General features: G+C 39.4%; 1 pseudogene; it reads right to left on the bottom strand.

Moving 5' to 3' along the window:
- Window positions 1-10,881: 10,881 nt before the first annotated feature.
- LOC130021901 (uncharacterized) lies at window positions 10,882-11,082 on the bottom strand (annotated as a pseudogene).
- Window positions 11,083-26,196: the final 15,114 nt, after the last annotated feature.

The raw sequence follows: 26,196 nt of genomic DNA on the forward strand, positions 1-26,196 counted from the left end.
ATAATCAAATGACATGGTTTTTCTAATTTAGAAGGAGATAGTCTCTCATGGAAGCCGTGAGAGGGTGGGAAAGGGGGTATACTGGGGATATTGGTGGTGGGGAATATGCACTGGTGGAGGGATGGGTGTTTGATCACTGTGTGACTTTAACCAAAACATGAAAGCTTATAACTATCTCACGGTAATTCAATAAAATTTAAAAAAAAAAAGAAAAAGATAATACAGGAAATTTTAGGTCGCAATAGTTGGAAAAATTTCATGAATGAATGCAAATATGAAAATGCAATGTCTGAAAAAGAGAATCAGTTAAGCTGTCAAATCTGCTATTTATGAGTAGTGATTTACACCTGAGAGGCACAGACTGGAAGTACTTTGTTCAGCTCCGAGGGCTCAGGCACACACAGGCTGTGCTCGGTGTACACTCAGAGTAATACCTCTCCTCGGGTGCTTTTCAATTAGTGTTTTTGTGTCCTTCAGATCAAAAACACACTGATTTCATAGGCTGGAGTGATAGCACTGTGAGCAGGGCACATGCCTTGCATACAGGCTCGGTCCCCAGCACCCTACATGCTCCCTAAAGCCACAGGGAATGATCCCTGAGTGTTGGGTGAGGCCCTGAAACAAAACAATAACTAAAACAGACTGATTTCAGATGGAATTTTTTTTTAAAGAAATCCACTTACCATTTTCTATAAAGATCCTGTCAATTTACGTTGTCACCAAGCATCTTTGTTTACAACAGAATTCTCATCAACAAATGGTGTTTTCAGTCTTATTTATATTGCTGGTGTGAGATGATTGCATCTTCTGAATAAGCAATGTAGTATCTTTTGTTTACTCATCTGTGGACCATCTGTATGTCTCTGTAAAAAAAAAATTCTGCTTATGTCCTTTGTCCCTTCTTTTGTTAGATTTACCTTATCTTTTTTCTGTTGCATGAAGCCTATTAATTGGGTGTATGTGTAATCTGAGTTGATAGCTGGCCTTTTTGTTTTTGTGGTAGTCTTTTCTATGTAGATTGATTTTATTTTGATATGATTCCATGTGTTTATTGATTTTTTTCACCTTTGAATTTGGAATTTCATCTCTGAATGCATCTCTGATATTGATGTCTGTAGTATATGACCTATGTTTCTACTGTGCTTATGGTACTTAGAATCTGATAGTCAAATCTTAAATCTAGGTTTGATCATTTTTGTGTTTTTATATGAAGGTAGTTTCTTAAAATACCACTTAATTAAGTGTTTTGTCTCTATTGTGTGGCTGAAGTTAATATTATACTGTTTGTTGTGCTATTTATCAAGATATGAATGAATAGTAATATATTTGGTACAATTTACAAAAAAAATTGAAGAAAGAAAACTGTAGAAGTTATAATAGACAAGTTCCAATAATAAGTTTAAATGCCCTTTCCAGTAAATTTATTGAAAAGGATTTTTAATTAGCACACTACAGCTTTCTATTATAAATTAATTTGTTTTAGAACTTAATTTATTATTTTCTGTATATTTAATTATTTACAATTTACATTTAGGGGCTGGAGCAATAGCACAGCGGTAGGGCGTTTGCCTTGCACGCAGCCAACATGGCCGACCCGAGTTCGATTCCTCCGCCCCTCTCGGAGAGCCCGGCAAGCTACCAAGAGTATCTCGCCCGCACGGCAGAGCCTGGCAAGCTCCCCGTGACGTATTTGATATGCCAAACACAGTAACAACAAAGTCTCCAATGGAGACGTTACTGGGCCCGCTCGAGCAAATCGACGAACAACGGGAGGGCCTTTACCTTTTTTACCTTACAATTTACATTCAACCTTTAATTTTAGAATTCTCATAAAAGTCCTATTTTATTTTGTTCTTAATCTTCACCATTCATACCTATCTAGTGGTATTCATTCATTGAATAAAGAGAAAAACAAATAGGTGGCTTAATTTGTCTATAAGTAAACCATTTAATTTTATTAGAAACACAGTAAAGGCTAAAATGTATTTTCTATCTAGATCTCATAAAAAATATCATTACCACAATCCCAATACATGTTTGTTTTTTTCAAAACTTTCCTGCTTACAACTTTTAGCATCATAATGTACTTTAAAAAATAACTAATGGATAGTATATATATGCATATGTCTGTATATATGCTTTCTCTATATTTATATAAATATACATAACCACACCCAGCAGTGCTAAGGGGTAAGTCCTGACTGTGCTCTGGGAATCAATTGTTACTGGAGATTGAACTGAGGTCTCCCTTGGGAAAAGTGTGTGGTCATTTTATTTATATCTCTATTTATATATTAGGTATCTCTTCTCTGGCCCCACTTATATATGTATTAAAGACATTTTAAAAATTGAATCTTGGATTCATTGTAATCTTTATATTATGAAATGAAAATATGGGAACACATTAAATGTTCATCTGAAACATTTTATTTCTTTTTTATTTTTTTAAATAAGTTTAAAAAAATGCGCCATAACTTGTGATTCTCAGGACTTTCTCCTGGCTCTGCACTCAGATTAGGGGACCATATGGGATACTGGTGATCAAACCTGAGTTGGCAGTGTACAAGGCAAATTACTTACCTACTATAATATCTCTCCAGCCACAAACATTTTATTTTTTATAAATAACATACAAGTCAAATTCCTTTTAAGCCATTATATAACATTTTGGGACTGAGAGCTGTTCATTGTGACCAAGTGAAACATCAAATTTCTTTTGTTAATCATCAAATTTCTTTAAAAAGCAGGACACTTTAATGTAGTTTTTAGCAGCAGCTTCTTAAAAGCCTGTTAAGCATTGAAAAGCAAATTCGTTATTTTAAAATGGTATTTATTCAGAATAACTGAATTTAAAGCCATTTACCTACAATTTTACATATAATTATTCATAAAAAATGGCTGTTTAATGCAAGATAGAATTCTTAGTTAGATACAGCTATAGAACATTCTATTTTAAGATTAAACTAGAATTTTAAAAAAACAAACATTGGTCCTTGACTATTGTTATTGACAATAGGACCATCACTCTTGCTAACTTCACAACTATCAGTTAATAGATATTTACTAAGTTCTGACTATGTATACTAGAAAATAAGGATATGGTTTCTATATTTCTATAAAGCACAATATTTTGAAAATACTCATACTTAAGGAAATTCAGTAATGCATATCTAAGTGCTAAATTAAGTTCAAACTGAATTCAGAGAATGGAAAACAGAGGCTTTCATATTTAGAATTGTCAAAAAGTTGGATTGGATTGGATTATGGAGGGAGAACCTGTGCTGAATCTGACAGAGAGAGAGTGAGCGAGCGAGAGAAAACAAGAGAGAGAGAAAGAGAGAGAGAAAGAGAGAGAAAGAGGGAGGGAGGGAGGGAGGGAGGGAGGGACAGAGAGCATATAGTATTACTAAAGTAAGGAAAAGTGTAGAATTTAGATGAGATCAATCAGTGTTTATATTGGGCTAATATAAATGATTTTTGAGACGATTAGTCCAGTACTAAATTAGACTAAATGGTATGTGAGGTGAATCAAATATTCTGTTAAAGACTTTTGATTTATTTTTCTTCCCAGAATAGAGATTATTCATTGGAAACATGGTGAATTCATTGATCATTTTTGACATGTATCATCACTCTAGTTCAGAATATGACTGAAACTATGATGTGACTAGTATATGGCATTTATTTGGGTGATTTAGTCTCATATATTCAAGTAAAACACAAAATTTCAATGAGCAAAGTTGAATAATTACAAAAGCATGAGATTTGTATTTCATGCTTAATCATACAAAATATTATTATTATCATTCACTTTTCATTTATAGTCTTAAAATGCATCATCAAAAGAAATCATTCACTAGAACTATGCATTTCAGTTTACGAATTATAAAATCATGGGCACCTATTTTTATAACCCTTGTAGGAAAGTAATTGATAAACTATTAAAATTTTAAAAATTCATTTTTCATTTTTTATACAAAGTCTCCTGGTAAAGAATAAAGGAAAAGTCAACAAGAGAGGGAGAAGAATATCACTCGGTGAAGAGAAAATGAAGCTTGGTGCTTTCATAGAAGAAAGGAGATTCAAACTATAGCTTTCTCTTGGCAATAAGAAGCTGCTGATCACCACTCACTGCTCAGTGTTGTTTGAAGTCGATAACGAGGCAGAATAAAGCTGATGTGGAGCCTTTCCTTTGAGCTGCTAATGGAAATGAGCATGACTTCATGGCACAGTGAACTGGCAACTGAGCTGTACCACTGAGAACTTGTTGGTTTTCTACAAATCTGTTTTCAGCTCAGCAAAACCTTTGACTGTGTGAAGCAATCCATTGAAGATGAGAGAATCAGGATGGTCATGAGGGCCTGTGCTGCTTAATCTTGGAGAAACTTGTATATTCTTCCAAAGGGAGATGTAAAAAATACCCCCAGAAACTCTTTGAAAGTCCTCATACTTATTAGCATAATTAAAATATAAATTGATCTCCAGGCCTTTGGCCACTTACACTTGGTTCTCTGTGAAATAAAGTCTGGTATTCTATTTTCAATGTTAGGTTCATTTGGAGAAGCTTTAAGCTTGGCAAGCATATCAATATTTACAAATAACATATACTCAAGACAACTGATACGTGATATCACATTATATATTATGTATAATATATATGAACATATCAAGTAACTGTAGGCAAAGAATACAACTTTTTGTTAGGAATATTTATATACCAAAGCATTATATTATGTATCCACTAAGGATAGTTTTAGTCCACAATGTGACCAAATAGGCAAACAGGAACTGAAATATAAGTCTTCCATTTGGGATAGCCCAATGGTTAGCGGCATGTGCCTGTTATGTGCAGGGACCCACATTCAATCCTTGGATCCATGTGGCCACTCTACCTGCAAGTGGCACTGCTGGACATAAGCATTGGGCTAGCCGCCACTCAGGCTGGTTCCTGCCAGGAGGGACACCTAGTTCCCTGAGCACTGTCTGAGAAGCCTCCTGCTACCTCCAAAAACAAAGAAACCTCCAATTTAATCTTCTAAATGTAAGCTTCCCTGGAGCAATGGCTTATAAAACATCATTTATTAAATCATTTTCAGATGTATGCACATAAGTGTTCAAAGAAAACAAAGGGAGTACATTGCACATATCAGTACTGAGCTAGTGTTTTTGTAGAAATTATTATTTTTTAAATGAGGATTGATTGTTTTTAAAAAAAATCCCTGTTTGTCTCTTGTCATGCTATATGCCTTAGGTAGGTGTACTATTTATGAAATTACAAGACAATAAAACCTTGTATTCCATGTTATTCCCTAAAATTCCACATGCTCACATCAATTTTTAGGCATTTAGCACCATTGCATCATATGCATAGAAAAAATAATAATGATTTAAAGAATGAAGACAACAATAATGATTAAAGAAAGTTACTGGACATTTCTTCTCACTTTTTTAACAAAATATTCAAAGAATCAAAATATAATCCCTGAACAGTTCTGAATGGCTGGAGCAACAGTGATCTCAGAGAGAAGTTGCTGGAATCTTCTGGGAAAGGCAGGAAAGCATATAAATAGCACCCGGTGTGCCTAAAAGAACTGTTATTTTTCAAAGGGGTGGAAGCTCTGATCTCAAACTTGGACAGCACAGCACAGCCAGGCTCTTCCCCCAGAGAGCTGCAGATCAAAATATTGCCAGGGCTTGAGGATGCTGGGGAGGAGATAAACCCTGGCCAGAGCAGGTGCCAAGGCAGGCACAGGTAGCCAAGGAATTAAGACTGTGGAGGGAAATGCCCCATTCCCTGTCATTGGAGATATCTAAGGCCATTGGATATTTTTATGGATGCTAGCAAAGCCATTGTCCAAGGTGGGGACAGAAAATGAGCTGGTAATCCCTAAAACTAGACTATTGTTATTCAGATCTTGGGGTGTGTTACTTTGCAGCTTCTGGGAACTGGCGGAGCTCTGCTTCCAGCATTTCCCTCAGAGAGGCTCTTCTGCATCTGGCCTCAGGTTTTATTTTTTGATTTTTTAAATTTATTTTTATTGAATCACTGTGAGATAGACCCCGACAAAGCTGTTCATGACTGGACTTCAGTCATACAGTGTGCCAACACCCATCCCTCCACTAGTGTACATTTTCCAAAACCAGTGTCCCCAGGTTCCCTTCGATCATCCCCACCAACATTCACTGCCTGCCTCTATGGCAGGTGCTTCCCTCTCTTACACTCTCTGTCTCTGTCTCTGTCTCTGTCTCTGTCTCTGTCTCTCTCTCTCTCTCTCTCTCTCTCTCTCTCTCTCTCTCTCTCTCATTTTGGCCTCAGGTTTTAAAGAGCACCTGTACTAATTTACCTGAGACTAGGGCTGGGATTATGTTTTCCAACTCTAGTCAGAGACTCCAGGCTTGGGTGCAGCTTATATGGAAGGCATTTTTAAAATATCAATTGATTTCCATTTTAGTTTAAGTAGGATGGTTGTGATAGTATTCAAGTCTATGGTTTGTTTTATATGGTTGTTTGTGGAGCACAACTGGCTTACTCCTGACTCTGCTAAGGCATCCTCCTAGTGGGACCAAGGGACTCTCTAAAGAGGCAGGGATCAAACCCAGGTCAGCTACAAGCAAGGAAGCTCCTTCCCTGCTGTACTCTCTCTCTAGCCCATGTTTATAGTTTGATATACAAAGCTACTGCACCTTATCACCATCAAAGTGCTCACAACTCTCCACGACTGTCACCAAGTTACTCAATTGTGGCATTTAGGGGAAAACAGCACGGACCTTTTTTTTTCAAATGCTCCATAACATGCCACTGAGTGGTCCATACTATTGGATGTGGAAATTGTTATCACTGTTTGCACCACTATTAAGAGCATCTCCTGACCACAGTCCAAAATTAAAGGTCCTAAAGTGCTCTCCTCTGGTTGGCTCCCTGCTTTGAAAGTTGGATAGCAAAACCTACAGATCAGGATATAACTGATAATTAGAAGTAGCCAGTAAAGCCCAGAATGCAGACAGCTCAGTCCTAGGTCACATTCAGGATCTTTGCAGTAACCTCTCCACGCTCTGCTACCTTTGCCTAGAACTACAATCCACCAAACAGGGACAGAAATGTTGGCATAGAGAATAATAAGCACTATAAATATCCTTGGCTCTATCTTACAGCCTACAATTCTATACTAGTCTACACAGCAAGTCAGGGAAAGAGAGTCACTCAACTCAACACAAATAATGTCTGCAGAATTAAACAAAATGAACAAGTAAGTCACAAGTGATGGAATACAACAGAAACTTGGGAGGAAGCTAATTTGTACTCAAACTGGGTATGCATTTGAAGAAAAATTTAAAATAATAGATAAATAATAGAAAGAACAACTTTAAATAAAATAGAAAAGCTATGGACAAACAAGGGGTAAGGGAGCTACTACAGGGTAAGGTGAGCTGCTTGTCTTGAAAATGGTTGATCCTGGTTGAATCCCCATCACTGCTTATGGTCCCCAGAGCCCCCCCAGAAGTCAGCAGAAGTCCCTGAGCTCACCAAGTGTAGCCCCAAATGTAGCCCCTCCCCACCAAAAGCAAAATACGGATTTATATAAGGGTAGAAAAGTTATTGAAAATCTTCAAGTAGAAGAAAAAGCACTAGACTATGTTAGTTGGAAAATTTGGAAATGGTATATGAAATCCAGAGGAGCAGCACATAGAAGAAGTGTAAAATGAAAAATGTGTAAGAGCCCCATGACACATTGAGACAAACAGTATATCCGTTACCTCAGTCTGGAAAAAGAAGCATAAAAGGGGTGGAAATCCTGCTTGAATAAATGATAGTTGAGGAAATCCCTGATTTTGGAAACGAACTAAACATGCAAATGTGAAAGAGCCAGAGTCTCAGACAAACAAAAATCAAACAAACAGGCGTGAGACATATTACAAATAAAAATTTGAAGAGCAAAGATAAGAGCAAAATATTACAAGCTCATAGATAAACAAATGTCATACAGAGGAACCCATTATACAGTCTATAGACTTGCCCACAGAGACCATACATGGCACAAAAGAATGGTTTGGATAGTTCAGCATCCAAAAGAAAGAGGATTTATGCTTTTAACTTAATTTTAATTGATCAATTAATTTGGTTTGGGGGCACACCCAGTGATGATCAGGGATTACTGCTGGCTCTTGACACAGGGATCACTCCCCATAGACTTGGGCGACCATATGTGGTGCCAGGATGTAATATGGGTTGGCCGCATACAAGGCAAACACCTTACCCATTGTACTATTTCCCCAGCTCTAAGGAGAGGGCTTGCAGGCAAGACTACTCTGTCTTAACAGGTTATCATTAGTGGTAAGGAATAATGAAATATTTTTAGATAAACAAAAATTAAGTAATTGATTACCATCACATGAGCCTTGAAGAAATACCAAAGGGGCTCATAAATTGAAAAGCAATTTCTCCTAAAGCATCAAAACTATAAACCATGGGGGCAGATGGGAAGAAAGAATAAAATTGTGGCTAATTAAAATAAATATATGATCCAATCACCGATGGAAGAAATAAAATTTAAACGCTAATTAGAAGGTGATTGATTACATTCATCACAGTATTGCCATACATCACACTATTGCTTCAATACAGAAAACCCAATATGTGATGTATGGATGATTACATGCATCACACTATAGCCCCAATATGAAAATCTTTATGTATTGTAAACTCTACAACTATTTAAAATACAAAGTTAAATATAAAAATAAAAGTGTTAGCCTAATTAATGTTTTTTATAAGATTCCAAGACAAGCTATTGAGGAATAAAAGTAGCAAAATCTTATGTGAGATGCGATCTATTTTTATAAAATAGAACACAAACATATCTCTGAAATTTTATTCATATTTTAAAGGGTCAAATGTCTTGAAAGCATGCTTATAAGTATTCACCCCTCTATCTTTTAAATCTCCTGCCCCCATGCCAGGTTGTCTTTGCCGGGGCCCATCGAAGAGGCCAGCAGTATTATATTATTATTATAGCCAGCAGTAATCCCTGATAATCACTGGGTGTGCACCCAAACCAAATTGCTTTCCATTTTTATAGTTTTGAGCCACACCCTGTGGTGTTCAGGAATTACTCCTTATTTTACACTCCCTCCCTGCCCCAAGCAGAACCCCAGCATCCAAAAACCTCCACAAGCCAGCCACAGTCATGCTCAAGGCCACTCTCCACACGCTCAGATGAGCTTCATGTATGAAGGAACTGATAGAGGAACCCAGGTATGCGGGACCTGTCACTGAGATCTCCAAGCCTGCTAGGATAGGAGCTGGGCCTCCTTCACCCAGATCCCCAATAGCTTGGCAGTCACACCCACAAACTTCCCCTGGCGCCATGTAATCTCATCAATGGCCAAGATCCAGAGACTATAAAACAACAAAAGCCTCTGTCCCCCTTGGAGAGCCCAGCAAGCTACTGAGAGTATCTCGCCCACAAGGCAGAGCCTGGCAAGCTCCCTGTGTCCTATTCAATATGCCAAAAATAGTAACAATAACGGGTCTCATGCTCCCGACCCTGAAAGAGTTCACAATATGCCCTTGGGCTACACTATCACATGTATCACATGACAGGGATGAATGGAGACATTACTGGCACCCGCTCGAGCAAATCGATGAACAATGGGAGGACAAGTGATATAAGTGACAAGTGATATTATAAATGAATATGTGGATACAAATAGAAATAAGGCATTTATTTTATTTCTATGACATGCAATTTCTCTTTACACTCAATACCACTTTCAACACTCCCTCCTTTACTTCCCCCAAACACAGAATAATTTTGTTTTTTTGTTTAGTTTTGGGCCACACTCTGTAGTGTTCAGGAATTACTCCTGATTTTGCACTCAAAATACACCAGGTAATGGTTAGGAGACAGTGTGTAGTACATGTGTGAACTTCTTGGCCATATGTAAGGACCATGTGTGGACCTCCTGGGCCATAATTAAAGCAAGAGTCTTGCCAGCTGTTACCTCCCCCAACCCCCCCCCCCCCCAGCACAGAAGATTTGAATGTGTTAATATTTAATGATTTATATTTCTGTGTTTACTGATGTGATGAATAGGAAAGGAATATTCAATAAAAGTTTAAATATTTCATGACCACTATCTCCTAGTTCATGCAGGCAAAGGGCTCTAGGCATAAATGTTGTTAGAAATATTGCTTTAGGGCACTTAGGTTTTTGTCTTTTAAGAAAGCCCTCTCTTGCCCCCATGCCTGGCTGTCCTCACTGGGGTCCCTTGGAGGGGGGCGGGTTGAGTTTCCCTCCCCACCCCGAGTAGAGCCCCCGCAGCCGAAGACCTCCAGAACCATCCATAGCCATGCTGAGACCACTCTCCACACATCCGGACAAGCCTCATGCATGAAGGAACTGGCAGAGGAACCCAGGCATGCGGTCCTGGGGCTGAGATCTCCAAGCCTACTTGGATTGGGACTGGGCCTTCTCCAAGCAGATCCCCCATCTTCCAGTAGGTAGGCGTTACACCCACCAGCTGCCACTGGCGCCAGGTGGTTCCATCAATGGCCAAGACCCAGAGACTATAAAACCCAGCTCCCAGCTCCGGGAAGCCCATGGCATCATTCGCAGCCACGCAACATCTTGTTATCTAGTTTTTACTTTGGAGAACCTGGCAGGCTTACGAAACTATCCTGCCCACACAGCAGAGTCTGGCAAACTTCCCGTGTTGCACTCAATATGCCAAATACCAGTAACAATGACAGGTCTCATTCTCCTAGCCTTGAAAGAGCATTGAATATGGCGCTTTTAAAATCTCAGGGCTAGGAAGAAGGAGACGTTACTGGTGCCCTGCTTGAGGCAATCGACGATTCATGATTGTGATCATGAAGAAAGTCCTGAGACTGCATCTTCTCGCTGTTCCAAGGGAAGAGAAGAGTGGTCAACAGTGGTAAAAAGCAGATGCAAAAGCAACACCTACAAGCAGCTTCACCCTTGGGAGAGCATATTCTGGCTGCTCATGGTGTCAGGTGTTCAAACGACGCAGAGAAACTTTCTACTAGCAAGCTATAGAAATGACTCCTGAAAGTATAGTCTTTGGCACATGGTTTTTAATAAGAATTTTGTTTCTGTAAAGATTGAAAATAAAAACTTTTATCATAACAGTTTTCATACTAGTAATAACATTTCATTTTATTTTTATTCATCACCAAGACACACAATTTACCAAATACAATGTAGACCAAAGAATAATAAAAACTTAGAAGACATCCTGAGCAAAAAAACAGGACAAATTAGTACATGTTTACTTAAAACACAGATCTCTTAAGGAAGTTAATGTTCTAGATAAAGTTGTAGTTACAAAATAATTATCTCCTAGCAAAATGTATACTCAAAATCATCCTCTGAATGCTTACAAAACAATTTATGTTCTGAATTTTTTTTGTAGTTTCTTAAAAAATATTAAGCAATGTCTTTATTTCAGTTAGTTGACAATTATTATTACTGTACAGGCGTCAGAATTTAAAACACTGAGTTATGAAAACTGCACATTAAAATACAAACCTAATAAAGATTTCAATGTGTTCCATTTTTAATCTGGTTTGAGGTATAGAACAATAAGATTATAGTTATTTTATATAATCTACCTCAGATTTTGACTAAAGTAAAATTAATGCAAGTTTTAGAGTAATTTAATCAAATCACCCAAAGAAAATTGCAGAGAACATTTTAAAAATCCCTGATTTTATGGAAGGTAAATTATCATATTTAAAATAAAAGTAAAATGCTTCTAGCAGTGACATAAATAGTAGAAATAAAATAGGGCTCTATGATTATGGAATAATTATATAATATTAATAATAAGATTAGTGAAGGAACTAGTTGATTTAGCATTGCATTTTAAGACTTTAATATGACTGCTTTAGTGAGAATATTTCAAAGTTTAGAATAGTAGAGGTAAATACGTGTTTTTTATAGCACAGTGGAAGGGCATTTGCCTTGCACACAGCCAGCCCAGCAGAGCCAGTTTCGGTTCCTCTGGCCCTCTTGGAGAGCCCTGCAAGCTACCGAGAATATCTCGCCTCCGTGGCAAAAGCCTGTCAAGCTACCGATGACATATTTAATATGCCAAACACAGTAACAACAAGTCTCACAATGGAGACGTTACTGGGCCTGCTGGAGCAAATCGATGAACAATGGGAGGACCATGCTACCATGCATTATTACGTTTAGAAAATTGTTGCTGTTTTCCTTCTTCAGTGAATCAAATTCAATTTGAATATTTGTTGAATTTTCTGTCTCATATTACTTTTTTTTTATCACTATGAGAGAAGTATAATTTCTCAGTTCTTTGAGTGGGGTATCAGGTACTGGGTCACTTGACTTAGCTACTCTAAGTCATTATTCGATATGTATATTCGATATGCCAAAACAGTAACTACAACTAGTCTCATTCACCTGACCCTGAAGGCTTCACCAACATGGCAGCACTGAGAAGGATGAGAAAGGAGAGGCCGACAAAATCTCAAGGCCGACCTAGGCTGCCACAGCGAAGGAAGACAAAAATGATCGTCTGTACTTTCAATGCACGTACGCTAGCATCAGATGCATCCATCGAGGACCTGATGGTACAAGCGGGAATGATCAAGTACGACATCATTGGTCTGACCGAGACAAAAAGGCACGAATCTCACCATGCCGTTTTCGACACTGGAGAAGAATTGTTCCTCGGAACATGCGATAAAAGAGGTGTTGGAGGCATCGGTGTCCTTGTCAACACAAACTTGGCCAAGAGCATTGATTCATTCGAATGCCTAACAACCCGAATCGGACGTTTGCATTTGAATAGATGTGGCTCACTGCCTGCAGTTTCTATCTTCGTTGTCTACGCACCAACATCTCATTATGATGAAAGAGAAATTGAGAAATTCTACATGGAGCTAGAGAAGTTCTATAAAGAAGACCACACCTTCTACAAGATCATTGTGGGTGATTTTAATGCCAAGATAGGACCGAGAAGATCAGCTGAAGAACTTCACATCGGGACCCATGGCCTAGAATGGAACGAACAGGGTGAGAGACTGTCTGAGTTCATCATATCGACCAAGACCATTCATGGTAACTCACAGTTCCAGAAGGCAGAATCTAAATGATGGACATGGGAGTCTCCCGGTGGACGATTCCACAACGAAAAAGACCACATCATATTCAATCGATGGTTTTGCCTGACTGATGTCGCTGTTGTCCCAAAATTTCGAACGGGATCGGATCACCGTCTCCTTCGTGCAAAATTCTACTTCACAGAGTGAGGAGAAAGGGCTGCAAAGTTCAAAAAGAGAACTCCCAGAATGACCACCAACTGGGAACTCTTTGGTACTATGGCGGCAACATGGGAAGATGCCATTGTTGACAACATTGACGAGGAATACGATTGACTGGTTCAGCACCTCCATGAATGTGCGAGGAATGTCAAGAGAGAGATAGCCACAAAAAATCGCCTATCTTTGAAAACTCTTTTGCTAATTCGCCAGCGTGGTTTGGCGCATGCCTCAGGCAACCGCAAGCTAACGTCCGAGCTCGCAAAGCAGTGCAGAGATGCGATCAAGGAAGACCTCAAAGGGAGAAGAGCAGAAGTACTGGTAGATGCGGCAGAAGCCGGGAAAAGTATTCGTAACACCCGCCTGTCCTTCGCCAACTATAAGACCAAGATGACTGCCCTCCGACGTCCTGATGGATCCATCACATCCTCCAGAACGGCAATGGAGAAGATTATCCATGACTTCTACTCAAATCTCTTCGATAGCCATGTCCACTTGCCGACATACCAAATTCCACAGGATGGATGTGTTGTTCCCAAAGTTCTCCCTTCTGAAATCCGACACGCCATTTCATCGGTAAAGAAACAAACAGCACCTGGCCCAGACAAGGTCACACCTGAACACCTGAAGAACCTGCCATCAGTACTCATCAATACGCTGGCTCGGCTCTTCACTCGCTACCTGTCTGAATGCAAGGTTCCGTCCCAATGGAAAACCAGCAGGACTGTACTACTGTTCAAGAAGGGAGACATCCATGACATTGGCAACTATCGCCTGATCTGCCTATTGTCTGTCACCTACAAGCTGTTCACTCGAGTCATCCTAAATAGGATTGGCAGAACACTAGATGAAGGACAACCATGCGAGCAAGCCGGGTTCCGCAAAGGATTCAGCACCATCGACCATATCCACACGATAACCAAGCTCATTGAGGTTTCTCGGGAGTTCAAGATGCCGCTCTGTTTAACGTTCATTGATTTAAAGAAGACCTTTGATTCTGTTGAGACGGAAGCAGTCATTGAAGCCCTAGCCAATCAGGGCATTCAAGCCCAATACTTCAGGATCCTCCGTGAGCTGTATTGCAGATTTACTACCAGGATCTCACCATTCTACAAAGAAGTGATCGTTGATGTCAAGAGAGGGGTGCGGCAGGGTGAAACCATTTCACCAAAACTCTTCAGTGCCACCCTTGAGAACATCATGCGATGACTGGAATGGGAAGGAATGGGAGTGAAGATAGATGGTCGGCAACTACGCCACCTCCGCTTTGCTGATTACTTTGTTTTAATAACACCAAACATCAGCCAAGCGGCACAAATGCTGGCCGACTTTGACAGTGAGTGTGGAAAGGTAGGACTACAGCTGAATCTTACGAAGACAATGTTTATGAGAAACAGCCTTTTTCCTGACGCCCCATTCGCTCTCAATGGAACGACCATCTCCGAATGCAACAGCTATGTGTACCTAGGTCGAGAGTTCAACATGACAAATGACCTGGCACCCGAGCTGCGCTGGAGGAAGAGAGCGGCTTGGAACGTCTTCAGGAACGTCGAAGAAATAGCTAAGAGGACGAAGAACCTCCGGCTCCGGGCACATCTCTTTGATTCCACTGTTCTTCCTGCATTAACATATGCCTCAGAGACCTGGGCCCTACGCAATCAAGATGAGAACGCTATTCAGGTCTCCCAAAGAAGAATAGAAAGAGCTATGCTTGGAATATCACGTTTCACTCAAATGAGAGAACGAATCCGGAGTTCTGACATCCGTCGACGATCAAGGATCAGGGACGCTGTATCATTTGCCAAGGTGTCAAAAATCAGATGGGCTAGTCACATAATGGGATTTAAAGGCGACCGTTGGACTAGAGCTGTTACTGACTGGATTCCACGGGATGTCAAAAGACTGCGCGTGGCCGCCCACCTACCAGATGGTCAGACTTCTTCGTGAAGATCATGAACGATCGGTTTGAGGCCCTTCATATTCCCGGAGCGAAGAGATGCCATTGGGCTACACTAGCACGCGACAGGGACAAATGGAGACGTTACTGGCGCCCGCTCGAGCAAATCGATGACTAACGGGAAGTTAAGTGTGATTAAGTGATTAAGTCATCCTCGGTCCTGCCATCTTTTGAATGAAAGGTTTTTTTGTGTGTGGCCTCCAGTTTTCTTAATGGACACTTGAGCTTGCATTTGCTCTGCTAGCCTGTGAAAACTGGGTTTCAGGAAACTAGTAGCAGAAACAGAAGATTTTCTATTACTGAATGTTAGAGAAGAAGGGAGCCCCCTTTATTCCCCTAGGTTCTTCTCAGCTGGTCTGAATTAACATTAGAACAGCATCAAATAGATTAGCAGGAGAAGAGATCAATTTAATTGTGTATGCATTGGGAATCTACAAGGAATTAAGAGGCTTCTTTTGAGTGTGGAGAATAGACAGGCATCCTGAAATAAGAAATTGAGTAGCCTTGGGTTTCAAGGACAGAGGGAGCAGACTTATAATGAGAAAATGGTGAGCCATACTAAGAAAACCAAGACTACAGATTGTATTAATCTACCCCGTGCATTGAGACAAGCTCCATGAAAATCCCTTAATAAGGGGTTTAGCTAACATCTGTGAGAGTGACACATGTACAAGGTGTGGGGAACACCTGCAGATGGCATGAGGGTCTGCACAACTTCCCCAGAGCTGATATGCACTGCTCTCCATCTGGTGGCCCCTGTGTTTTACACTGAATAATAAACCAGCAAGGAGAAACGTGAGGACAGACATCCTGTAATTCAATACTTTCCCTGCTATTAAACTGGGTTCTCAGATAGAAAGTGTTTCAGATAAGATAAAACTCTAATTCTGCCTACTAAACACAGGGGTGCACATGTCTTTTTGAAATAGTGTTTTGGGGCTCCTGGGATAGATGCTGGAAGTGGAATTGCTAGGATCAAAAATTCAATTCTTGAATGTTTGAGAAGTGTTTTTCAAAATGATTGGACTATTCAGCATTCCAATTCATGGTGGGTAAAGTTTCTTTTTTTATACCAATAACATCCTTAAACTGTGTTGGCCGTCTCTACCAATAGCTCCTAGAGTATAATACAAATCCTTTGCACCTCTAATTATCTTCTGTTTATTATTTTTGATGTTCCCCCTAACAACAATTTCCTACAATTTTTATGAATAATCTCAGTGGACAATTTTTGTTGAGATTCTTACTTAGAATCTATTCTTACTTAGAATCTATTCTTAGATTTGGTCTTAGAATTGATGTTCTAAGTAAGCAATTAAATGAGTCTTCATGTAGTCTGATTAAATATATTAGAGAATTAAGGAATGTAAAGTTTATAGTTTTTTATAGTAAAAATGGAAATTGCTCAAGTTTTCTAGTAAAATCAATATGGTAAAATATCTTGGTTCCTAAGAAAATTTATAAATATTACTTCATCAATGTACCTAAACTTTACAGTCCAGATCTGATTTATATTTTCTAATTTATCTTATTAATAGTCACACTGATGCTTTATCAATGTTATTAGTGTGTTGCTGTTGGCCAGTCAGAAATAGTATATATTTATTAACGTTCTATAAATTCTACATGTCAAAGTTACAATTTTGTCAAAGATTCTCAATGTCTACTATTATTTTTCTCAAAGAGCTTCGTGTATGAAATAATTTATCTACAGTATTCCTCTATGCCATACATATAGTACTCACTAACTTGAAAATGAATCATGCATGAAAAACTGGGTCCTCAAAACTTAATTTTCTTTTGTTTTTTTCCAAACAAAAACAGAAGACTCAGATAGCATCAACCACTTCAGTAAATCCTCAGGCAATAAATTCTATAGTATCATTGTGAGATATGACAATTATCACAAATTCTCTTTTATTGATTTTTTTACCATTCCCTTTGTTGTTTTGTTATAACAAGCAGTAGGATGTAAATATCTTTGTGTCTGCTGAGAGGGCAAGCTCCAGGAATTGTGGGGGTGGTGGGACATTGGTGGAAGGGAAGATATCACTGGAGGTAGAACTGGTGTTGGAATATTGAGTGATTGAAACAGCTGTATTATTAGCAACCTCATAAGCCATGGTGTTTAAATAAAAATATCAAAACAAAAAGTAATTTTTGCTAATTTGTATATCCAACTTAAATATATTTTTGGGTTTGCTGTTTAAATATGCTCAGGAGCTATAGTCATAAGATTATTAGCTGAAAAAATTATTCTGTAATGTAAGATTTATCTTTTGCTTCTTTACAAATAATGGAGTAAAAGGACAGTTTAATTAACTTCAAATTTATTGACCTACTTATATTCTTTACCCTTTGTCTCACTTAAAAATAATGACTTTTAAAAGAGAACGATGTTCTGAGTTTGTGTTTTTGTTTCTATTTTTACTTCTGTTCTCATAGGTTAATCAGCATATGCGGAACATTATAAAGGATATCTATTAGCTTTAATGAGCCTTAAAATACTATTATATATACTAAAATAAGAAATAGAATGTATGATTATGCATGAAATTCATTTAAGAATATTTATGGTTTTGACTATTTCAGCCTAGATTAATACATTAGTGAATTCCTGATTGAGCAGTTTTATCTTTTTTCCATGTGATATTAAAGTCTCTATATGAGGGTTTAGTATATGGAAGACCAATTAAAATGAACAAAAGGGGCACCAGCTGACATTATGACCATAGACTACATTGTAGAAAATAGAAACTATTATTTTAGTTCATCTAATTAGATTCAAACAGAGAAAACTATAGTTTTGCAAAGTCATTGAAGGGCCTGCAGTTATGTCTCTGAATGACCAAAAAAAAACTTTCTTGAACAAGGTCACAAAACTAGTGCTTATGGTGACATTTTGTCTTTTATAAGTAACAATAAACAGGATGGAAGGTGGAACCATAGTAGATCAGGCAGGCCATTTGCCTCTCTTGAGACAGACATGGGGTTCGATCTTGGAAACCCCCTGTGGTGGTCCCCAGAGCCAGCCAGGTATGATCCCTGAGCTCAAAGCTGGAAGTAAACACAACAAACAAAAAAAAATTAAAACTCAAGATACGGCCATGGAAACTATTACATCTAAGAACACATTGTTCCAGTTTCCATCTGCTGCTAGAAATCACAACTTCCAACTAGACCCATTGGAACTAGACCCAGTGAATTCAGAACTGAATTAAAAAGTGCGTAAAACAGTAAGTTGTTCTCCTAAGGACAGTTTTCCCTATCGTGTGTTTTCCCCCAGAGCCTAAGAACACGTTGAACTCAGAAATCACTTACTTAAATTTTGCAGAGATGGAATGCTCCTCATGGGATCAGCCTACCAGAAATTTAACTGGTCACTGGTCTGGTGTATAACTGAAATTACCTAACAAATATGTTTCCATGTTCTTTCACTTATGACCATGGAGAGAAGAGGTTTGTCTGCCATTTCAGAATACTAGTGCATAAATAAATCTGTCTTGCCCAACCTTTTGTTTCATGTCTTTCCCCCAAAAGCCTGGAAAAGAAAAGGCTCGTGTAGCCTGCACATTTAGTCTGAAGCCTCTCTTAAATTTCCTGACAGAGGTAACTAGTTGACAGTGATCATTTTACCATCTACTAGTCTGCTACCTGCTCTTTTCAGAAAAAGTTTACTGCTGTTAAAAAGGAATCAAGTATAAAACAGAGACTAGGATACGCAAGTCCCTGTGATTGTTTAGCATAAGTGAACTGTTTTTTGTTGTTATGGACTGAAATAAACTGTCTATTTTTAAGAAATGCTTATATTGTAAATATGTCATTCATGCTTCTTCAAACATCAGCCTTGCAAATGAGCTTGGAAATGTTCTATATTTAAACCTAAAAAAAAATCTCATGACAAAGTGATACTAACTATAGAGCTTACAATGTTTTATGTCATTTAGAGAGAAAAATATAAAGCTGTCCCCGAGTTCCTGTGGTAATTAGTGCCTCTTTTATGATAGCATAAAATGCTCTAATGGTAATGTTGTGGGAAGTCATTTGGTTTTTTTATAACTGCTGAAATTACTTCGCATGTTGCCACCAAAAATAGAGAGATATATAGGTGTGTCAAGCATGTAGGGCACAGCAGTTCATGACTGCCTGAACTCAGTTTTCTTCCGAGGCTTCTGTTAAAGGTCTGATTTTGTTTCATCCTTCATGCTAAGAGAAGATCATGATGTTATTTCAACACATTTTACAAAGGTGAAAAGAAAGTGTCTGAAGCAAAGAAAGTCCATGTGGAGAAACGAGGAAGAAAACTTATATAAGTTTTATTATTTTATTTTACTTCACTTTTATTTACCTCTGAGGAAACATGAAACAATGGTTCTAAATTCAATGATTGAAATCATGCTTTTAAGTTTCATAGAAGTAAGATCACTTTTAGTGATATTTCTATATAATTGCAAATAAGACAAATGCCAGGTTAAAGGATGAAAAAAAAGAGAAAAAATAGAAGAAATGGGAATGAATATCATCTGCCATAAGCTTTGTCAGAGACATTGTTTTGTTAGATATATTGATGGTATTTCTCCTCTGTTTCAATTCACTATTAATTTATGAATCACTGCTCATTTTCTTTCTTTGCTTTTTTTCAGTGTTCTAATTTTGCTTTCAAAGTTTCCATCCTTACAAAACACTTCATAAAACTCTTTATAATAATTATTATGAAATGACTACTAGATACTATTTATTTATTCCTATTGACATTGAATAGTTAATGTATCTGTGATCATACTTTTTAATAGTATGTGCTTGCAGAACTACACCAAAAATTGGATTTTTCAATGACATTTCTAATAGAAAATATACAAGTGGGGTTAAACCCAGTTGCATCACATAATGATGTCAAGTTCCCAGTCTGTTTCTGGGAGTACAATGCATTCTGGAAGTTTATTAATAGAGACTAAAGCAATAATACAATGGCTAGGATGTGTGCCTTTACTGTGGCCAATCTTGTTTCAATCCCCAGTACCACAGTGATCCACAATTGTTCTAGGACTAATCTCAAATGCAGAGTTAGGAGTAAAACCTAGGTATCAACGGTGTAGTCCCTCCTCCCACCAAAAGAGAGGCTTATAAAAAAAATCCCATGTTTATTCAATTTGTATTAAGTAGAGAAGGTAATTCTGTTTCAGAATAAAAGTCTAAAATTTACTGCAGTCTGAATTTATGTTCATGACAGTAAGTTCATAGAAATATGAATGGATTTTAAAAGGTGAAATATTTTTCTAGCTTATGGAAGACAATTTCGATTGTTCATCTCATCATTTTCATTTCATGCTGGCAGGAGAGCAACAGTAGCAAGCTTAATTCAGAATTACTGGAGAACCATGTCACTATGTTCTGGAGAAGAAACAATGATCCACCTCTAGTCACAGACATTTCACAGTCAGTATATTACTTCCTATTTTCCTCATCTCTCTTCTGCCCTGGTGTTCCCAGAAACTAGAAAAGTCATCATGAAACAGAGGAAAATTTCTAACTTCTTGTATATTTTTTTCATAAATGAGAAATTGTTATGTTTTGTTGTTTTGGTTTGGGGCCACACCTTGGGTTGTTCAGGGCTTGCTCCTGGCTCTGTGCTCAGGGATCACTTGGCAGGCTTCAGAGTCCATTGAGGGTGCCAAAGATCCAATCTGGGCTCCAATGTGCCAGGCAAACTACCCACTGTATGATCACCCCGGTTCTGTGAAGTAGACTTTTAGACTACTAAACACAACAATATCCTCCTGCTGTTCATTTATTTGCTCGAGCGAGCCCAGTAATGTCTTCATTGTGAGACTTCTTGTTACTGTGATTGGCATATTAAATATGTTCTGGGTAGATTGCCAGGCTTTGCCGTGAGGGCAAGATACTCTCGGTAGCTTGCTGGACTCTCCAAGAGGGGTGGAGAAAACAAACCCAGCTCGGCCAGGTTGGCTGCGTGCAAGGTAAATGCCCTACTGCTGTGCTATTGCTCCAGCACTAGAGTACTAAATTTCTAATATTACAGTGCCTACTTATTATTGCAAAAACTGCCTTATCCTGATATCATTGTCATGTATTATGGGCATATAGTACCTATTAAATGATAATAAATCATTATGATAGTTTGTGAGCTTATGGAAAATAAAGTAAAATTATTATTTTATTGATAATAACCCTTATTAAGATAAAATTGGGCTGGAGCGATAGCACAGTGGGAGGGCGTTTGCCTTGCATGTAGCCAATATGACCGACCTGAGTTCAATTCCTCTGCCCCTCTTGGAGATCCCGGCAAGCTACCGAGATTATCTGGCTCCACGACAAAGCCTGGCAAGCTCCCCGTGATGTATTCGATATGCCAAACAACAGTAAAAAGTGTCACAATGGAGACATTACTGAGCCCGCTTGAGCAAATCAATGAACAAAGGGAGGATTGTAACCCAGTCTTAAGATAAAATTATGGTGTTATAGGAGAATACGTCTCACGGTACCACGGTATCATGGTATCATGGTCCATCATATAGGAGAATATGATGAACTTTAATTATTTATTAGGTTATTTTGCTTCATTGTGTGGTGCCTTGTGATGACAATAGTGAAAAATTTAATTATTGTGCATCTACACAATAACATATGCAGTGATATAATTGTAATGTTCTGATAAAAGACTTAAATAGATAATAAAATATAATTTATATAAATAAAGGGGAACAAGTGGAAAAATATATAGAACAATGAAACAATTGTGAAATTTTATATATCTTCTTTTGATAGAATTCTATAGTACCAGTGAATGTAGTATATATATATTAGTTTATTACTAGCAAAATCAAATAGATTAATACTAATAATATCTTCTAAATAGGTGAATCAAAGTCACTGATATGTTAAATCACTCAAATAATGAAGAAGCTGAGCAATGAATAGAATATTTTCAAGGTTAAAATTACCAATCAAGGTATGACTATTCAATTCGCTGTAAATTTGAGGGAGGATTCAGAAAATGACTGCACAGACTCCTATAATTGGATCATCACTTATTGATGAGTAAACTTAAAGTAGTCAGTTGGCAAGTATAACCTCAACTCTTTCAGATGAACTTCCAAAGTACGCACAACACAGTAGTGATTTAAATACTTTCTAGTTGAGAGTGTTAAGAAATATGCCTGTATTTCACATTTCAAAATGTATTGTTGTTAGGGCAATGTGATGTACTTTGGCAGTGAAAATAAACTAGTTTTACTAAAAATGCTCACAATTATCTTGAGATTGCTCTTTAGCACAGAGCCAGTAGCTTTGTATCATTTTATAGAGGATACCTGTTTTTAGATCTTTCTGAAAATTCTAAATGTATAATGCTTCTAGTCATTCTGACTGAAATGTTTTTATGAGAATCACTTAATCACTTAAGTGATTCTCATCACTTAACTTCCTGTTAGTTGTCGATTTGCACAAGCGGGCGCCAGTAACGTATCCATATGTCCCTGTCGCGTGTTAGTGTAGCCCAATGGCATCTGTTCGCTCCAAGAACATGAAGAGCCTCAAACCGATCGTTCATGATCTTGATGAAGAAGTCTGACCATCTGGTAGGTGGGTGGCCACGCGGTCTTTTGACATCCCGAGGAATCCAGTCGGTAAGAGCTCAAGTCCAGTGGTCGTCTTTAAATCTCATTACGTGACCAGCCCATCTGATTTTTGACACCTTGGCAAACGAGAGAGCGTGCCTGATTCTTGATCATCGACGGATATCGGAACTCTGGATTCTTTCTCTCATTTGAGTGAAACGTGATATTCCGAGCATAGCACTTTCAATACTTCTTTGAGAGACCTGAATAGCATTCTCATCCTGTTTGCATAGGGCCCAGGTCTCTGAGGCATATGTTAATGCAGGAAGAACAATGGAATCAAAGAGATGTGCCCGGAGCCGGAGGTTCTTCGTCCTCTTAGCTATTTCTTCGACGTTCCTGAAGACGTTCCAAGCCGCTCTCTTCCTCCAGCGCAGCTCGGGTGCCAGGTCATTTGTCATGTTGAACTCTCGACCTAGGTACACATAGCTATTGCATTCAGAGGTGGTGGTTCTGTTGAGAGTGAATGGGGCGTCAGGAACGAGGCTGTTTCTCATAAAAATTGTCTTCGTAAGATTCAGCTGTAGTCCTACCTTTCCACACTCACGGTCAAAGTCGGCCAGCATTTGTGCCGCTTGGCTGATGTTTGGTGTTATTAAAACAATGTCATCAGCAAAACGGAGGTGGTATAGTTGCCGACCATCTATCTTCACTCCCATTCCTTCCCATTCCAGTCGTCGCATGAAGTTCTCGAGGGTGGCACTGAAGAGTTTCGGTGAAATGGTATCACCCTGCCGCACCCCTCTCTTGACATCCATGATCACTTCTTTGTAGAACGGTGAGATCCTGGTAGAGAATCCGCAAGACAGCTCACAGAGGATCCTGATATATTGGGCTTGAATGCCCTGATTGGCTAGGGCTTCAATGACCGCTTCCGTCTCAACAGAATCAAAGGCCTTCTTGAAATCAATGAACGTTAAACAGAGCGGCATCTTGAACTCCCGAGAAACCTCAATGAGCTTGGTTATCGTGTGGATATGGTCGCTGGTGCTGAATCCTTTGTGGAACCTGGCTTGCTCGCATGGTTGTCCTTCATCTAGTGTTCTGCCAATCCTATTTAGGATGATTTGAGTGAACAACTTGTAGATGACTGACAATAGGCAGATCGGGCGATAGTTGCCAATGTCATGGATGTCTCCCTTCTTGAACAGTAGTACGGTCCTGCTGGTTTTCCACTGGGACGGAACCTTGCATTCAGACAGGTAGCAAGTGAAGAGCCAAGCCAGCGTATTGATGAATACTGACGGCAGGTTCTTCAGGTGTTCAGGTCTGACCTTGTCTGGGCCGGGTGCTGTTTGTTTCTTTACCGATGAAATGGCGTGTCGGATTTCAGAAGGGAGAACTTTGGGAACGACATATCCATCCTGTGGAATTTGGTATGTCGGCAAGTGGACATGGCTATCGAAAAGATTTGAGTAGAAGTCATGGATAATCTTCTCCATTGCCGTTCTGGAGGATGTGATGGATCCATCAGGACGTCGGAGGGCAGTCATCTTGGTCTTATAGTTGGCGAAGGACAGGCGGGCGTTACGAATACTTTTCCCGGCTTCTGCCGCATCTACCAGTACTTCTGCCCTTCTCTCTTTGAGGTCTTCCTTGATCGCATCTCTGCACTGCTTTGCGAGCTCGGACGTTAGCTTGCGGTTGCCTGAGGCATGCGCCAAACCACGCTGGCGAATTAGCTCAAGAGTTTTCAAAGATAGGTGATTTTTTGTGGCTATCTCTCTCTTGGCATTCCTCGCACATTCATGGAGGTGTTGAACCAGTCAATCGTATTCCTCGTCAATGTTGTCAACAATGGCATCTTCCCATGTTGCCGCAATAGTACCAAAGAGTTCCCAGTTGGTGGTCATTCTGGGAGTTCTCTTTTTGAACTTTGCAGCCCTTTCTCCCCACTCTGTGAAATAGAATTTTGCACGAAGGAGACAGTGCTCTGATCCCGTTCGAAATTTTGGGACAACAGTGACATCGGTCAGGGAAAACCATTGATTGAATATGATGTGGTTCTTTCATTGTGGAATCGTTCACCAGGAGACTCCCATGTCCAATGTTTAGATTCTGCCTTCTGGAACTGTGAGTTACCATGGATGGTCTTGGTCGACATGATGAACTCAGACAGTCTCTCACCCTGTTCATTCCATTCTAGGCCATGGGTCCCGATGTGAAGTTCTTCAGCTGATCTTCTCAGTCCTATCTTGGCATTAAAATCACCCACGATGATCTTGTAGAAGGTGTGGTCTTCTTTATAGAACTTCTCTAGCTCCATGTAGAACTTCTCGATTTCTCTTTCATCATAGTGAGATGTTGGTGCATAGACAATGAAGATAGAAACTGAAGGCAGTGAGCCACATCTATTGAAATGTAAACGTCCGATTCGGGTTGTTAGGCATTCAAATGAATCAATGCTCTTGGCCAATTTTGTATTGACAAGGACACCTACGCCTCTGACACCTCTTTTATCGCATGTTCGAAGGAATAATTCTTCTCCAGTGTCGAAAACGGCGTGGAGAGATTTGTGCCTTCTTGTCTCAGTCAGACCAATGATGTCGTACTTGATCTTTCGTGCTTGTACCATCAGGTCCTCGATGGATGCATCTGATGCTAGCGTACGTGCATTGAAAGTACAGACGATCATTTTTGTCTTCCTTCGTTGTGGCAGCCTAGGTCGGCCTTGAGATTTTGTCGGCCTCTCCTTTCTCATCCTTCTCAGTGCTGCCATGTCGGTGAAGCCTTCAGGGTCAGGTGAATGAGACCAGTTGTAGTTACTGGTTTTGGCATATCGAATACAGAATGGATAGGTTGCCAGGCTCTTCCGTGCGGGCGGAATACTCTCGGTAGCTTGCCAGTCTTTCCGAGAGGGATAGAGGCTTTTTGGGCAACCTCTAATCACCCTTGTAGGTGTTACCATATTTGAATCCTATCAAATAGGGTACGACAATTCCGGAAGATGGGTATTTAGTGTCTTATGACGTGTCGCGCGGCCGCAAAGCCACCGCACGGGTCCAGCAAGCGTCTTGGAGTGTGGCGATGGCTGGGTAGTGGAAGTATTGTCGATAGTGGAAGTCTCCCAGTGGGGAATTTATCTGGGTAGGGTGGGTCTCCTGTGCGCAATTCGATTCCTGGGTGGTTGATGGAAGCAGACAGGGCAGGGTAGGGTGAGGCTCCTGATTAGAATCCCTTTGTCACCTGTGGTTGGTGGGAGCAAGCAGAGAAGCTCTGTCCCTGGGTCCGCCGAGCCTGGAGTCCAAGGTCTCAGAGAGTTCCACTTATCTTGTTCTGTGGGTCTTCAGTCGTGCGTG

This window comes from Sorex fumeus, unplaced genomic scaffold (assembly GCF_029834395.1).
Source record: "Sorex fumeus unplaced genomic scaffold, SorFum_2.1 ptg000018l, whole genome shotgun sequence".
Lineage (NCBI taxonomy): Eukaryota > Metazoa > Chordata > Mammalia > Eulipotyphla > Soricidae > Sorex > Sorex fumeus.